We start from the raw sequence: 17,802 nt of genomic DNA, 5'->3' as shown, positions 1-17,802 counted from the left end.
TGCTTAATTACTGTGGCTGTGCATAGCAAACACACACACACAGACAGACATACACACACACACACACACGGTGAGCTTTATATTATACTAGCTTAGTTATCCGTTCTGCACATGGGCAATGGAGAATTTTAGCCATGTCATTGTATTTAACTTCATTTCACTTAAGGTATAATAAGTTGCATTGCATTGTGTGTACTTGAGCACTTGATGATGCTGGATGATGGACAAGATGGCGCCGTTGTGTGTGGCCTGCTGTCAGCACTGGCTTCTTTTGTTGTCGTTTTTATTGTTTTTGCATTTTGCTGTACGGAATGTGTCACCACTCCTGGTGTGTGATGCCAGACTCTTATCGGCGTTCGGGCTTCGCTGGAGAATCTCGCTGTTACTGGCTCTGGTGGAGGGCCAGGGATGCAGCTACCCCCGCCACCTGTCTCAGCGTCTGTACCGGACTTTCTGCGCCGGCCGCTTGGTGTGTTGCCTCGGCATCTGCGCCGCAGAGGACGCGGCAAGAGAGGAGGAGTCCGTGTTCGGCTCAGAGTGTGCCTGGCTGCTTCCTGCAAACATGCTCCACGACAATTCATGGCCAGATTCTTCACACCATATGATGGCTACGACGTGCGGCGTTACCTGACTTTAGCTATCGGTCGCTCCGGCCAGTTGTCCGGGCTGCCAGGTCTCCACTTCCACATCGCCGTCTTGCAAGGAGCTGCAGTCGTGGCTGCATGCAGGAGAATCTGCGCCCACTCAGTCATGTCTCCCAGCAGACTGACGTGTGCTCAGTCAGTGTGGCGCTCGTCAACACAAGGTCACTCACAAGTAAGACTTTCATTTTGAATGACTTTTTCTCCAGTCGTGCTCTGGATTTTTCTCCTGTTAACAGAGACCTGGCTAAAACCAGGTGAAAGCGCCTTTTTAGAGCTCATCCCCCCCAACTGCTCGTTTTTCAGCTCCCCGCGAGCATCAGGTCGTGACGGTGGCGTGATCACGGTTTTAAAGATAGCTTTAAATGTCGATTTTTATCTTCTAATGTCTACTCCACTTTTGAACTTCAGTTGTTTGTGGTGGAGTTTGACTGTCCTGTGCTCTGTGCTGTAGTTTACCATCCACCAACATTTAATAAGGATTTTATTCAGGAGTTTTCTGAGTTCCTAGCAAATTTTATCCCAAAATATGACAGATTTTTGGTCTGTGGTGATTTTAATATTCATATCTGTTGTCCTTCTAATCAGTTGATTGATGATTTTAAAAGCCTCCTGAACTCTTTTGGTCTAACACAAGTTGTGGATGCACGAACACATAATCTTGGACACACTTTGGACCTGGTCATTTCTTATGGGCTCTCAGTTTCCCTTAAGGACATATCATACATTGCTATTTCAGATCACTTTCCTGTTATCTTTGAATTTACTGCTCCTCCATCTGCCACCGTTTGGTCACCTCCTCGACAGCGGGGGACCTTGCTGCTGCCTTCATGGACTCTCAGTTTTATGCCATGAATGGACTGGTTTCTCCATTACTCCCAGATAACATCCTCTCTTCTTTCCACTCCACGTGCACAGTAATTTTGGACTCTGTTGCACCAATGCACTGCAAATCCAGGAAATCAAAATCCGACCCCTGGTAAAATGCCATGACCCGTGCCCTCAGGCAACGTTGCAGACAGGCGGAGAGAAATGGAAAAAGGACAAACTACAGGTGTCTCTGGGTATTCTGAGGGACAGTCTAACTGACTATCAGAAGGCTGTGAAGGAGGCAAAAGCACAATATCTGTCTCATATTATTTCTAGTAGTTGTCATCGTCCCAGTGTGTTATTTCAGACTATAAATTCAGTTGTAAATCCACACACCTCTGTTTTGATGGACGCTACAACCGCAAACTGTGAGGAGTTTCTTCAGTTTTTTATTGACAAAGTTTCATCAGTCAGACAGAACGCTGATCAGAACTGTAATGTTGAGTTATTTGCTCCTCGTGCACATTCTGCTGTGCTCGAGCAATTTGAGCTCATTTCTTTGGCATCTCTTGCTGATATATATATATATATATATATATATATATATATATATATATATATATATATATATATATATATATATTTTAACCAGGTAAACTCTTATTGACATTAACATCTGTCTTACCAAGAGACCGAGTTGAGAAAGTGGCATAACGATATTTACAACAATCAAAATACAAACACAACAAAACAATCATATATTTATCCAATTTTGTTATATGGCTGCGACGCCACGAGCACTCTGATTGGCTGATTTCCGGTCTGATATTTTCCCATCAGACCAGTTACCATGACAATTGGTCCGGAACGCGAATCACATTTGTTAGAAACCAGAAAACTAAAAACACAATTAGAAAAACAAAGTCAGACATGAATATACTCTATAAATATCTAAACAGCATCAGAAAAAAACACACAGATTGAAAACTTACCAGCTAATGACTGCACCATATGTTAGCAAGTTCTTCATGGAGGTGAAGGAAACAGTCAGCAGCTTTCATATTCGGGTGATACTGTAAGTTTGCATGTTTATATATACAGTAGCCATATAATAAACAAATTATTAACCTCGCTTGCTGGTTCTGTACTGGAATATCAGACCTTGGTGTTTTTCACATGGACCTCGCTAATGCTGGGTCCGTACTTACACCTCAGTCTGATATTTCCCGTACAGACCTCATAGTCAGTAAATAAACCTTTAATTTTCAATAAAAGACCAAATGTATTAGGAGAATAGGCAGAGTCTTAAGAGCAATTAAAAGAAAACTCTAAAAACATTGGTCAGGAGTGTTTTCTCAATCCTTTAAAAATGATTTAAATTCCTTCATTCTGATTAACTCCTGTATATTATTCCAGGAGTAGTCCAGTTGTCCTCCATTTTGCTGAAACTCTGTTCTTCATTTCCTGGTTGTTTTTTCAGTTATGGATGTCAATGGATACCAGGATTGCAGCACTTGAGAAAGGGACATTTATATTACAAGTTTAAACAATGGATGCCAGAACCAAAAATCACAATCTTCACATATTATATACCACTGCAAAACAGATGCGTGTTGAGTCTTAGCAAAAACATTTCAGCAGACTTTAGCCCCGTTTACACATAGACGGTAAGAGTTTTTGGCCGTCTTAAGGATCACACGCCGTTGTTAATGTCAGCACTAGGGGGTGTGGCTTAGTTCCGACTTTACCGGGAATCGTCGAAAAAATTATTCAACATGTCGAATAATTCCGGGAGCGTCCCCGGAGAATTCGTGTGATGACGGAGACAACGTGAACAAAGGTGTTTGATACTTTTTAATCGCCGTTTCATCCTGCCCCTTCCTGTAGTACCGCAGTTTACACCGCCATAATTGCCGGCCGGCGTTGTATCCCTAATCAACGGCGTGTAAAACGGCGATAGAGCCCACATCGGCATCCTCAAGGGCGTTTTAACCGGCGACAGGGGCAGACAAAACGGCGGCGCTAGTGGACAGTACGCCGTTCTAAACGCCACCTCCCGGTTAATGGCGTTCCAAACGGCCGATAGGCGGCGGTCAATATAAAAACATTAGCGCGCTGCATGCAGGCCTCTCACTTGCGGCCAGCTCCAGATATTTTTGCAGAGAAGCTCCAGTATGCCTCCTAAAAGAAAATTGGCAGCGGCAAGGACTTACCAAGAGGTCTGGTTCAGAAGCAGAGGGTAGCCCTGTGGTGGAGATGGAGCAACACGTTGAGGAGGGGAAAAGGAGAAGAAAAGGCTGAGTATGATCTCCCTCCCCCTGCAGTGACAGAGGCATGTATTCCTGCTGCTTCAGCCTATTATACTCTGGGGGCAGTGCCTATATGCAAAAGTTCCTAGAGTAACGCTGGATTTGCCTGGATAAATCCAGCGGTACACAGGGCATTATCGGTGGCAGCAGAACACCGCCGTTCTCACGCGCGTCTTAACCTGCGATTGTAAAGGATAGAACTGGGTATTAACCCCCGTTGCCTGATGTGTGCCAGATGCTACGGCGTCAAAATGCCGCTTTATTTTGGCCGATTTAGTGGCGTTTTATCCGCGTATTTGCAGCTAGTACGGTGGTCAAAATGCTGGTGAAATGCTCCGCCCCTTTCCACCGCGAAAACAGCCGGAACTACCACAAACTTCGGTCTATGTACTACCCGCCGACAAAACCGTCTATGTGTAAACCATGCTTTAAGGGTTATATTTCAAAATATAACCATTTTCAAATATGTTTCTTGTTGCCAACAAAGAAATTGTCAAAGGTAAGGGCCCCTTCACACATGGTACAAATAAGTACAATTCAGGGTGACTCACGGCAAAACAGTTCATATGAGCGAACCACGCAAACATTGACCCAACAAGCAGGCGTGCACGATCCCGGTGCGACGGTTCGTGCACATGACGGTTCATGCACACGACGGCTCGTGCATGCGATGGTGTCTTTTGAGCAAGAACACAGTGCGAGCAGATGCACCACATCACGCCGCTGATGTGGAGAACAATAAAATAAAACCCAGCTGTATAATTAGTGAATATCACTGAGTTGATATAAATAATACATAAAAGGGGACGCAATTCAGAACCCCACAGTTAAATAACCCTGGTTAAAAAAAAAGTCACTCACAGGATTTGAACCTGTAAGCTCTGATTACCAGACAGAAACTTTACCACTGCGCTACTATTGCTGGCCTGTAATCAACAAAGACATGGAGGAGGTGCGCTGTGTCCGGCCAATGCAGCCCGGCGCAAAGGCGAAATATGTTTTATATATTTTCACGTGAGGACAGCAGGCAGAGACACAGGCCTCACAGAGGAATGTTGTAAGTTCATGTCCTTCCAAACACGGAACGTGTCCACCAGCTGGGATGTCCAGGAGCAGAGATCTTTACAGCTGTGGCTGTGAGCAGTTATGCCCCCCACCGTCCGTTCAGTGCCCAGACCAACGTGTCACTCTCTGTGTTATGTGGTCATTCACTTTCCTTATTTGTTATGTAATTGTATATGTAGGTATTGTCGTAATTATTTATATAACTGTCCTGGTAGTGGTTCCTGTGTTTGCAATGTGTGCACTGAGCTGTCATCCACCTGTCAGTGTGCTGTGATCAGCTGACAGGCCCCTCCCTGTGCCGTGTGCGATCAGACTTTGCTGTCTGGCCCCCATGTGATCAGATCTGTACATACATATAAGCATTTTATGCAAGTGTGCCCCCCCCACATGCCAGATGTGTTGGGGAGAGCGGGGGGGGGGGGGGGGATGTGACACACGTGTGAGACACATGCACCACGTGAGTGGCTTTTTGCATCTCCACAGTCGTGGGCCACTTAGACAAATTTCACATCCAGCTCGAAAGTAACCGTCTGCAGACTTTTTGTGATGATAGTACGAATGGCCACACATTTTCTAAGTACCAAACGAGCAGTGTTGGATGTTCGTGTGTCAGCTGGAATTTGGCCGTCATTTGCTGCGAGAGGGTTTGATGGGCTCTTACAGTGCACACTCTGTCTTTCAGCTGCTCGTGTACGCAAATAGTTGCAGCAACAGGTGTACGAGGTGTTAGAGGCAGCTACCATTTTACAAGATTTGCATATGATTCCTTCTTCATGTGCACTTCATGCGCAATTCAACCAAATTCACACTATGTGTGAAGAGGGCATAAGCATAGCTATCAGATGTTTGATTCTCATCTTTTTTAATATTACTCAGGTTGAGAAAAAAGTTACCATATCCTTTATAACATTTCCAGGTCTGCCTGGTGATTTCAAACTCAGTTTGAAATCACCAGGTTTGGCAGTAATGACAACTGATTATAAAAAATCTCCAACTATGTTTAATGCTGCTGAATTGTTTCATCCACATGGGAGTGGAATATTTCCTGTTGTGAAGGTGTAGGAACAGGGACCCACAACAGGGGGCGTTAAATGAACGGACAATGAATAAGCCAAACAGTAACAATTTAATGTTGTGAAGTGCACAATGGAATACAGACAAATACAGTTTTGGTACCACAGACAATTAAATGTTGAGTGATGTGTGGGCAGGCTTGAGGATAGGAGACGTCCGTCCTGAACTGAGCCGGATCCCACACGGCCTTCACCGCCAACGGATCTGAAGAACACCGGAGCCTCCAAGTCCTGGAGCCCCAGGTGGCCACCATCTCCAGCTGTCAAACCTGGTACTGCTGGCAGAGAACAGAAACAGTTTTGATGAGTGTGAGTTCGCACACTCAGGAATCCCACCGTCTGTGTTCTTTTGGGAGGGAGCACCTCCACCTCCAATCACACACTCGTGCAGCTCCTGTCTAACCACTTATCTGGTTGGGGTGTGAAGCGAAGCCATCGCTGATCACACCAAACTCCAATCCCACCGATAAGGCAACAAAACAGGAAAACGGCTGCAAATAAGTTCAGACTATTACTCAGTGTTTTAGTTCAGCAAAGAAAATTACCTCCAAGGTAGCTGATTTCTCAGCGAGGAGGTGGAGTTGCAGTCCGGCCTTTATGGTGAGGTTAATGAGTTGGCTGAGTGACAGCTGGTGCTGATGGTGTGTGACAGCTGTCACTCCCAGTGGCTTCGACGCCCTCTCGTACTTGAAGCCCGCACTTCAAGCAGGGCGCCATCTGGTGGTGGTGGGCCAGCAGTACCTCCTCTTCAGCGGCCCACACAACAGGACCCCCCCCTGAACGGGCGCCTCCTGACCAGGTTTGTCCGGGTGCCGGGCATAGAAGTCGGCCAGGAGGGCCGGGTCCAGGATGAGGCTCCTCTTCACCCAGGAGCGTTCTTCGGGTCCTTACCCCTCCCAGTCCACCAAGTACTGGAACCCACGGCCCTTCCGACGGACGTCCAGGAGCCGGCGCACAGTCCAAGCCGGCTCCCCGTCAATGATCCGGGCAGGCGGCGGCGCCTGCACAGAGGGGAGAGGAGTGGCAGGGTTTGAGTCTTGACACATGAAAAACCGGATGTATCAGCCGCAGTGAAGCTGAAGCTGCCAGCTTCACTGTGGCTGGACTGAGGACCTTTAGGATGGGGAAGGGTCCAATGAATCTGTCCTTTAGTTTTTGGGATTCCACTTGTAGGGGAATGTCTTTTGTGGATAGCCAAACCGCCTGCCCGGGCTGATACGTAGGGGCCGGGGCACGCCGGCAGTCTGCATGGGCCTTAGCCCTCGTCCGGGCTTTGAGCAGGGCAGAGCGGGCGGTACGCCACACCCGACGGCACCTTCTCAGACAGGCCTGGACCGAGGGCACCCCGACCTCTCCCTCCACCAATGAAAATAATGGGGGCTGGTACCCCAAACATATCTTGAATGGGGAGAGGCTGGTGGCAGATGACACTTGGCTATTATGAGCGTACTCAATCCAGGCCAGATGGTCACTCCAGGCCGTCGGGTGTGCGGAGGTCACGCAGCGGAGGGCCTGCTCCAATTCCTGATTCATCCGCTCTGCCTGCCCGTTCGTCTGGGGTAGTACCCGGACGAGAGGCTTACGGTGGCCCCCAGTTCCCTGCAGAAACTCCTCCAGACCTGGGAGGAGAACTGAGGACCACGATCTGAGACAATGTCCGATGGAATCCCATGCAGACGCACGACATGGTGGAACAGGAGGTCTGCAGTCTCCTGGGCCGTCATGAGCTTCGTGAGGGCCATGAAGTGGGCCGCCTTGGAGAACCGGTCCACTATTGTGAGGATGGTAGTCTTGCCCTGGGATGGCGGGAGGCCCGTGACAAAGTCCAGGCCAATGTGAGACCAGGGGCGATGAGGCACGGGCAAAGGCTGGAGGAGACCCTGGTTTTTTGGTGGTCCGCTTTGCCCCTGGCACAGGTGGTGCAGGCCTGAACGTACTCCCAGACATTGGCTTCCAGAGATGCCCACCAGAAGCGCTGCCGGACAACTGCCATGGTTCTTCGCACCCCTGGGTGGCAGGAGAGCTTGGAACCGTGACAGAAGTCCAGGACTGCAGCTCTGGCTTCTGGTGGGATGTACAGTCTGTTCTTTGGGCCAGTCCCCGGGTCCGGGTTCCATGTCAGGGCCTCCCGGATGGTCTTCTCCACGTCCCAGGTGAGGGTGGCCAAGACAGTGGACTCTGGGATGATGGTTTCGGTCGGGTCTGACAGCTCGGTCCTGACTTCCTCTTCGTGCACCCGGGACAGGGCGTCAGACCGTTGGTTCTTCGTCCCGGGGTGGTATGTGATCCGAAAGTCAAAACGCCCGAAGAACAGTGACCAGCGGGCTTGCCTGGGGTTCAGACACTTGGCGGTCTGGATGTACTCCAGGTTCCGATGGTCTGTGAAAACTGTGAATGGCTCCGAAGCTCCTTCCAACACATGTCTCCACTCCTCCAGAGCCTCCTTTACCGCAAGAAGTTCCCGATTGCCGACGTCATAGTTCCTTTCAGCCGGGGTCAACCTACGGGAAAAATAGGCACAAGGGTGGAGAACCTTGTCGGACTCCCTGCTCTGGGACAGCACGGCTCCTATCCCTGAGTCAGAGGCGTCCACTTCGACTATAAACTGGCGATTTGGATCGGGCTGCACCAGAACTGGCGCAGTCGAGAACCGGCGTTTCAACTCCCTAAACGCGGCTTCGCACTGATCCGACTAGGTGAAGGGGACTTTTGTGGAGGTCAGGGCTGTCAGGGGACTAACCACCTGACTATAGCCCTTGATGAACCTCTGGTAAAAATTAGCAAAACCGAGAAACTGTTGCAGTTTCCTACGGTTTGTTGGTTGGGGCCAGTCTCTCACCGCCGCTACCTTGGCCGGATCGGGTGCGACGGAGTTTGAGGAGATGATGAACCCCAGGAAGGACAAAGAAGTACGGTGGAACTCGCACTTCTCGCCCTTCACAAACAGCCGGTTCTCCAACAACTGCTGCAGGACCTGACGTACATGCGTAACATGAGTCTCAGGATCCGGGGAAAAGATGAGTATATCATCTAGATATACGAAGACAAACCGATGCAGGAAGTCCCGCAAGACATCATTTACCAAAGCTTGGAACGTCGCGGGGGCGTTTGTGAGGCCGAACGGCATGACCAGGTACTCAAAGTGACCTAACGGGGTGTTAAATGCCGTCTTCCATTCGTCTCCCTTCCGGATCCGAACCAGGTGGTACGCATTCCTAAGATCCAGGTTTGTGAAAATTTGGGCTCCATGCAGGGGCGTGAACACTGAATCTAACAGGGGCAGAGGGTACCGGTTGCGAACCATGATTTTGTTCAGCCCCCTGTAATCAATGCATGGACGGAGTCCGCCGTCTTTCTTGCCCACAAAAAAGAAACCAGCACCCATCGGGGAGGTGGAGTTCCGGATCAGCCCGGCAGCTAATGAGTCCCGGATGTAGGTCTCCATTGATTCGCGTTCAGGATGTGAGAGGTTGTACAGCCTGCTGGACGGGTACTCAACGCCCGGGATCAACTCAATGGCACAATCGTATGGACGGTGCGGGGGAAGGGTGAGCGCCAGATCCTTGCTGAAAACGTCAGCAAGATTGCGGTACTCACTTGGCACTGCCGTCAGATTGGGGGGACTTTGACCTCCTCACTATCTGTCACACCAGGCGGAACCGAGGATCTGAGACATTCCCGGTGGCAGGTTTCGCTCCACTGAGCCACAACCCCAGACGGCCAATCAATCTGGGGATTGTGCTTTATCATCCAAGGATAACCCAAAATCACACGGGAGGTAGAAGGTGTGACATAAAACACAATCTCCTCCCTGTGATTACCAGACACCACCAGTGTCACTGGCTGTGTCTGGTGTGTGATTAATGGAAGAAGGGTGCCATCTAGTGCCTGTACCTTCAAAGGTGAAGGTAGAGCCACTAGAGGGAGCCCGACTTCCCTTGCCCATCTGCTGTCCAGCAGATTCCCTTCCGACCTCGTGTCTACCAGTGCTGGGGCGTGAAGGGTCAGATCCCCACTCAGGATCGTAACTGGGATGCATGCAGATTTACGGGGTTTCCCCGCGTGCGTATTATGGCCCACCCTTAGCCCAGCTTCTAAGGGCGGGCGTTGTTGTTTAAACCGTTTGGGGCAGTTCCTCTGTAGATGCTCACTCGAGCCACAGAAAAAACACTCCCTGCGGACCAGCCTCCGTTGTCTTAGCTTTGTATTGACTTTAGCCCTGCTCGTGTCCATAGCTTCGTCAGCAGGGGGAGCTGTTGCCACACAAGAGTCACGGGCTGTGGAGCGTGGGGAAGACGGCACCCTTTCGGACCCGGAAGGAAGAGGGACGGCTCCCCCTGCTCCTGACGGTGTTCCTCTAATCGGTTATCTAATCGTATAACCAGATCAACAAGCCCATTGAAATCCCGCGGTTCATCCTTAGCCAGTAGATGCTCCTTCAGGACCGGAGACAGTCCGTTTATGAAGGCGGCACGGAGTGCAACGTTGTTCCAGCCGGACCTCGCTGCCACGATGCGGAAGTCGACTGCATACTCCGCTGGACTCCGACGCCCCTGTCTGATTGACAGCAGCAAGTTTGATGCGGATTCGCCTCTATGGGGGTGATCTAAAACCTGCTTGAACTCTCTCACAAACCCAGTATACGTTGTTAGGAGCCGTGAATTCTGCTCCCAGAGCGCCGTAGCCCAGGCACGTGCCTCTCCTCGAAGCAAGTTTATTACGTAAGCCACCTGGCTGGTGTCTGACTCGTACACGACGGGACGCTGTGAAAAGACGAGCGAGCACTGCATTAAGAAGTCCGCGCACGTCTTGACACAGCCTCCGTACGGCTCCGGAGGGCTTATGTAAGCTTCAGGGGATGGTGGGGGGGGGGGGGGGGGGGGGGGGGTTCGTTGAATGACCAGCGGAATGTCTGTCTCAGGCCTCCGGTCAGCAGGAGGAGGTGCTGCAGCAGCGCCCTGAGCCTGCGCTTCCACCTGGGCGGTGACAGCCTCCATCCTCCGATTGAGAATCACATTCTGCTCGGTGACTAAGTCCAGCCAAGCAGTGAAAGTGGTCAAGATTTGCTGCAGCTCACCTAACACGCCTCCTGCTGACGCCGGTGCACCTCGCTCTTCCATTGGCTGTTCAAGCGATGGTTGACGCCCCTCCATGATCCATGGTTATATTTCAAAATATAACCATTTTCAAATATGTTTCTTGTTGCCAACAAATAAATTGTCAAAGGTAAGGGCCCCTTCACACATGGTACAAATAAGTACAATTCAGGGTGACTCATGACAAAACAGTTCATATGAGTGAACCACGCAAACATTGACCCAACAAGCAGGCGTGCACGATCCCGGTGCAACGGTTCGTGCACATGACGGTTCATGCACACGACGGCTCGTGCACGCGATGGTGTCTTCTGAGCAAGAACACAGTGCGAGCAGCTGCACCACATCACGCCGCTGATGTGAAGAACAGTAAAATAAAACCCAGCTGTATAATTAGTGAATATCACTGAGTTGATATAAATAATACATAAAAGGGGACGCAATTCAGAACCCCACAGTTAAATAACCCTGGTTAAAAAAAAAGTCACTCACAATATTTGAACCTGTAAGCTCTGATTACCAGACAGAAACTTTACCACTGCGCTACTATTGCTGGCCTGTAATCAGTGTGGAAAATGCCTGAAATCAACAAAGACATGGAGGAGGTGCGTTGTGTCCGGCCACTGCAGCCCGGCGCAAAGGCAAAATATGATTTATATATTTCCACGTGAGGACAGCAGGCAGAGACACAGGCCTCACAGAGGTATGTTGTAAGTTCATGTCCTTCCAAACACGGAACATGTCCACCAGCTGGGATGTCCAGGAGCAGAGATCTTTACAGCTGTGGCTGTGAGCAGTTATGCCCCCCACCGTCCGTTCAGTGCCCAGACCAACGTGTCACTCTCTGTGTTATGTGGTCATTCACTTTCCTTATTTGTTATGTAATTGTATATGTAGGTATTGTCGTAATTATTTATATAACTGTCCTGGTAGTGGTTCCTGTGTTTGCAATGTGTGCACTGAGCTGTCAGATCTGTACATACATATAAGCATTTTATGCAAGTGTGCTCCCCCCACATGCCAGATGTGTTGGGGAGAGCGGGAGGGGGGGGGATGTGACACACGTGCAGCACACGTGTGAGACACATGCACCACGTGAGTGGCTTTTTGCAACTCCACAGTCGTGGGCCACTTAGACAAATTTCACATCCAGCTCGAAAGTAACCGTCTGCAGACTTTTTGTGATGATAGTACGAATGGCCACACATTTTCTAAGTGCCAAACGAGCGGTGTTGGATGTTCGTGTGTGTCAGCTGGAATTTGGCCGTCATTTGCTGCGAGAGGGTTTGATGGGCTCTTACAGTGCACACTCTGTCTTTCAGCTGCTCGTGTACGCAAATAGTTGCAGCAACAGGTGTACGAGGTGTTAGAGGCAGCTACCATTTTACAAGATTTACATATGATTCCTTCTTCATGTGCACTTCATGTGCAATTCAACCAAATTCACACTATGTGTGAAGAGGGCATAAGCATAGCTATCAGATGTTTGATTATCATCTTTTTTAATATTACTCAGGTTGAGAAAAAAGTTACCATATCCTTTATAACATTTCCAGGTCTGCCTGGTGATTTCAACCTGAGTTTGAAATCACCAGGTTTGGCAGTAATGACAACTGATTATAAAAAATCTCCAACTATGTTTAATGCTGCTGAATTGTTTCATCCACACGGGAGTGGAATATTTCCTGTTGTGAAGGTGTAGGAACACGGACCCACAACAGGGGGCGTTAAATGAACGGACAATGAATAAGCCAAACAGTAACAATTTAATGTTGTGAAGTGCACAACGGAATACAGACAAATACAGTGTTGGTACCACAGACAATTAAATGTTGAGTGACGTGCGGGCAGGCTTGAGGATAGGAGACGCCCGTCCTGAACCGAGCCGGATCCCACACGGCCTTCACCGCCAATGGATCTGAAGAACACCGGAGCCGCCAAGTCCTGGAGCCCCAGGTGGCCACCGTCTCCAGCTGTCAGACCTGGTATGGCTGGCAGAGAACAGAAACAGTTTTGATGAGTGTGAGTTTGCACACTCAGTAATCCCACCGTCTGTGTTCTTTTGGGAGGGAGCACCTCCACCTCCAATCACACACTCGTGCAGCTCCTGTCTAACCACTTATCTGGTTGGGGTGTGAAGCGAAGCCGTCGCTGATCACACCAAACTCCAATCCCACCGATAAGGCAACACCACAGGAAAACGGCTGCAAAGAAGTTCCGACTATTACTCAGTGTTTTAGTTCAGCAGAGAAAATTACCTCCAAGGTAGCTGATTTCTCGGCGAGGAGGTGGAGTTGCAGTCTGGCCTTTATGGTGAGGTTAATGAGTTGGCTGAGTGACAGCTGGTGCTGATGGTGTGTGACAGCTGTCACTGCCAGTGGCTTCGACGCCCTCTCGTGCTTGAAGCCCGCACTTCAAGCAGGGCGCCATCTGGTGGTGGTGGGCCAGCAGTACCTCCTCTTCAGCGGCCCACACAACAATTTCCTACATTAATGGGAACAGATGTTTTGTTGCATCACTCTCAGATTGACTCGATTCTACAGAATATGCACTCTCCAGTAAATGAAGTTATAAAAAGGGCAAATCACTGTTCATAATACAAACAGCAACCGAAAACAACTCCTATGTGAAAAGAAATTCTGCTTTCAGGCTGCAGGCATTATCTGCTGCATGTGCATTACTTGTGGCATTTAATTAGCATTCACATCAAAGTGGAAAAGCAGAAAAGGAGAAACTGTTTTTAATTACCTCATGCAAATGAAATGATGCTTCATGCTTAGGGCCCATTCATACATAGTACGAATAAGAACAAATCAGGGTGAATCATGGCGGAACAGCTCATCTGAGCAAACCACGAAAAAAAAACTGAGCAGACGGGCAGGCATGAATGATGCCGCTGCAACAGTTTTGTGCACGTGGGAATACAGTGTGAGCATCTACATGATGAAAAGAAAAAAAAAAAACAATACAAGCCACCCACAGGTTTCGAACCTGCAATTTCCTACAGCTCTGATAGCCGGCCAGAAACTTTACCATTGCACTACCATTGCTGTCCTGATAAAGTTGTGGGAAAATGCATCATATCAAGAAGGACATGAAAATAAAACCACACACCATATAAAAACACTGCATTTTATTGAATCCCTCTTATCAAGTGGGCGATACAAGTATGATCCATCTGTTCCTCTGTAGATGACACATGGTCACAGACATACAGTCATGAAATGACATGAATGAGAAGCAGGGCACTCTTATCATGTCCACATCTGCTGGTAGCATGTCCAGCCAGCCCCACGCGCAGTCCACAAGACACGCATGCCTTGTGGATGGCACCCCACAGGACAGACACCACGTCATGTGGAACAGAGCTCACGTGAGTGAAGTGACATTCAGATCGCCCGCTGTGTATTATGATCTCACGGTTCGTTTCACCTGGGGTAGCCTGTCAATGTGCGTGTCATGCGCACACTCGCTGCAGCCCATTGCAACAGCAATATATGTTTTTATGTATGTCCATGTGAGGACAGCAAGCAGACACACGGACATCACAGTGGACAATTGTTAGTTCATGTCCGTCCAAACACGGTACGTATTTTGCACCTGGGACGTCCAGAACCACAGATCTCCACAGCTGCTCCTGTGGTGGACACACCCCCTGTCAGTTCAGCGCACACACCAATGTGTCACTGTGTCTGTTTGCAAAGTCACAGTCATGGGGGACTCAGACAATGTTCACATCCAGCTCAACAATGATTGTCTGCTGACTGTTATCGTGCTAATAGTGCAAATGGCCACACATTTTCTAAGTGCCAAGCGAGCGGTGTAAGATGTTCATGTGTGCCACCTGGAATTTGTCTGACACCTGCCACGAGACGGTTCGATGGGCTCTCACAGAGCACACTCTGTCTTTTAGCCGCTGGTGTGGGCAAATAGTTGTAGCAACAGGTGTAAAAGGTGTTGGAGGCAGCTACGATTTTACACGCATTGCATATGATTCCTGCTTCATGCGCACTTCATGCACAATTAGACCACATTCGTACTATGTGTGAAGGGGCCATTAGGTTTGTATCATGACGGAGACCATTTTGCAGTCAACTCTTCTCACATCACTATGAAACTGGAAATCAGAGATGTTCTTATCAACTCATCATCTGACTGACAGATTAAAGGTTACTTAGTCTGCATTTTTATTTCCTATGTGTGACACAGTGATCCTGTATATTACTCATACATAAGAAAATTGATCAAAATAAGTTATGTCCTTTCATTTTATTTCATTCCATCACTGGATTTGGCTACACCATCTGCATGAGTCTCATGTCAGTATTTTAGAAATACTCACATGAAAACTTGTTTCAAAATTTTCATACAATCTGGGTTCCCGTGTGTCTTCTGGCAGCTGAAATTTCACATCTAGGTTTGTGACTGTCCCAGATCAAGACTAAGGGCCCCTTCACACATAAAACAAATTTGGGCGAAAGAAGCAGGAAATGGCCAAAAATCCGTGAACAAAAAAAGAAATGGGGAACCGCAAACTATTTCACCTGCTGTCGGGAAGGACACACGGTCGGACAGGTGTGAATGATACGCGGCGATGGTTTCGTGCGCACCTGGAACATGTGACACCACATTCTGCTGCAGCTGTGGCGGGGGGACTACAGCAACTTCTAATATTTAATCCCTCTTATCGAGCAGACAATACAAGTATGATCCATCTGTTTGTCTGCATATGACCCATGGTCACAGATGTACAGTCATGAAATGACATGAATGAAGCAGTGTGCTCTTATCATGTCCATTTCTGCTGGCCCCAAGTGTCCAGTCAGCACGGTGCGTGTGTCCAGCTGGCCCCCACGTGTCCAGTGAGCGGCGCACCGATGGACACCGTGTCATGTGCGGACGTGGGTGACGTGACATTCAGATCGCCAGCTGAGTGTACACATCATGAGACAGTTCCTTTTACATGGTACAGCCTGCCAATGTGTGTGCTGACTTGGGTGCTCCCGCCCGTTGCAAAGGCGATATATGTTTTTATGTACAGTGGTCCCTCGTTTATCGCGGGAGTTACGTTCTAAAAATAGCCCGCAATAGGCGAAATCCGCAAAGTAGACAGCGTTATTTTTTACAATTATTATAGACATTTTAAGGCTGTAAAACCCCTCACTACACACTTTATACACTTTTCTCAAACAGACATTAACATTTTCTCACTTTTCTTTCACGTGTAAACACTCTCAAAGTTCAAACCTTAGTAGAAAAATAAGACCAACCTGTTTTCAGGCCCAAACATTTGTTTGAGAAATAAAAATATAACGTTTTCCTATAAATAATTATGATGGATTTTAGAACTAATGAATTTAAATTTAACGATCAACCTACGAGGTTGGACACATAAGAAATTATTAATAGTGACTGACCAGTATTTCACAGTTCCTCTGACTGCGCCTCTTCGTTGTGGCACCGCTCCGCTGTCACGTCTTTTTCCACTGAGTCACACCTCGGTGCAGGTGTCTTTTTCCAAGTGAAGAACACAGTTATGGGTAGTTGTTGGCGCTCTTTTTTCTTCTGGGCAAGAAGATTCTTATAAACAGACATGCAGAACACAATGCGCGTACTCTCCCTTTGTGGTGCCACGACCGGCCTGCTTGATGAGGATAGAACACAATGCGCTGTAAAAAAAAAAAGGCATGTACAATTGGACTAAAAAAATCCGCGAAACTGCGAGGTCGCGAACGGTAAACCGCGTTATAGTGAGGGACCACTGTATTTCAATGTGAGGACATCATGCTCATGCACGCGCCTCATGGTGGAGTGTTGTAAGGTCATGTCCATCATAACATGCTATGTGTTCTCCAGCTGTGACTTGCGGGTCCACAGATCTCAACAGCAGCCGCTCGTGTGGACACACCCACCTTACTGAACAAACTCAGCTCAAAGACAAAAGTCTCACTATCTGTTCCTTTGTTATGTGATTATTTATCTTATGTATTTGTTATGTGATTATGTATGTAGTTATTGTTGTATGTATTTATTTCATTGTCCTGTTCTCTGTGTTTTTAATTTAACACATTATGTGTACTGAGCCTGGCTGTCAGTTGGAATGGACGAGAGCATGAGAGCCTGCCCACACATATGCATTGCTGGAATGTTGTTCATGTTGTTGATGGCAAGGCATATGTCCTCCAGCAGAGTTGCAATTAAACAGGGGTCAGGTGTTCCAGCTGTGCACTGCGCTGGACAACGATTGCACTCTGGGACCCTCAACCACACCTGACAATGATGGGTCATGGTGTGTGTGTGTGTCGGAGGGATATGAGACATTTGTGTTGGCGGGGGGGGGGTTGGCACAGTCACACCCATGTGTGTTGCTTGGTAATGGCACACTCATGTGGCACTTAGACAACTTTCACAGCCAGCTTGAATGTTGTCATCTGCACTCCACAATCATGCCGGGAGTGCGAATAGCCCCGCCTTTTCTAAGTGCCCAGCGAATGGTGTTGGATGTTCATGTGTGGCACCTGAACTTTGCCCGACACCTGCCGAGAGAGGGGTCAAATGGGTACTCGCTGTCTTTCTGCCATTGGTGGGCATGAATGGTTGTGGCAACAGCTGTACGAGGCGTTTGAGGCAACTCCGATTTTCATAGTAGCATGCGATTCCTCCCTCGTGCGCCAGTCGGCTTCAATTGTGTTATGTGTGAAGGGGCTCTAAGATCCAGGTTTTCAATTTTTTCCTGCAATCAGAAATATTTCTGCATGAATGTGCCATACTTGTAGAGACTTTCACTTGTCTTCATGCCTGCGGTTCC

The sequence above is a fragment of the Thalassophryne amazonica genome, chromosome 2 (genome assembly GCF_902500255.1).
Source record: "Thalassophryne amazonica chromosome 2, fThaAma1.1, whole genome shotgun sequence".
Lineage (NCBI taxonomy): Eukaryota > Metazoa > Chordata > Actinopteri > Batrachoidiformes > Batrachoididae > Thalassophryne > Thalassophryne amazonica.
This window is presented reverse-complemented; position numbering follows the sequence as displayed.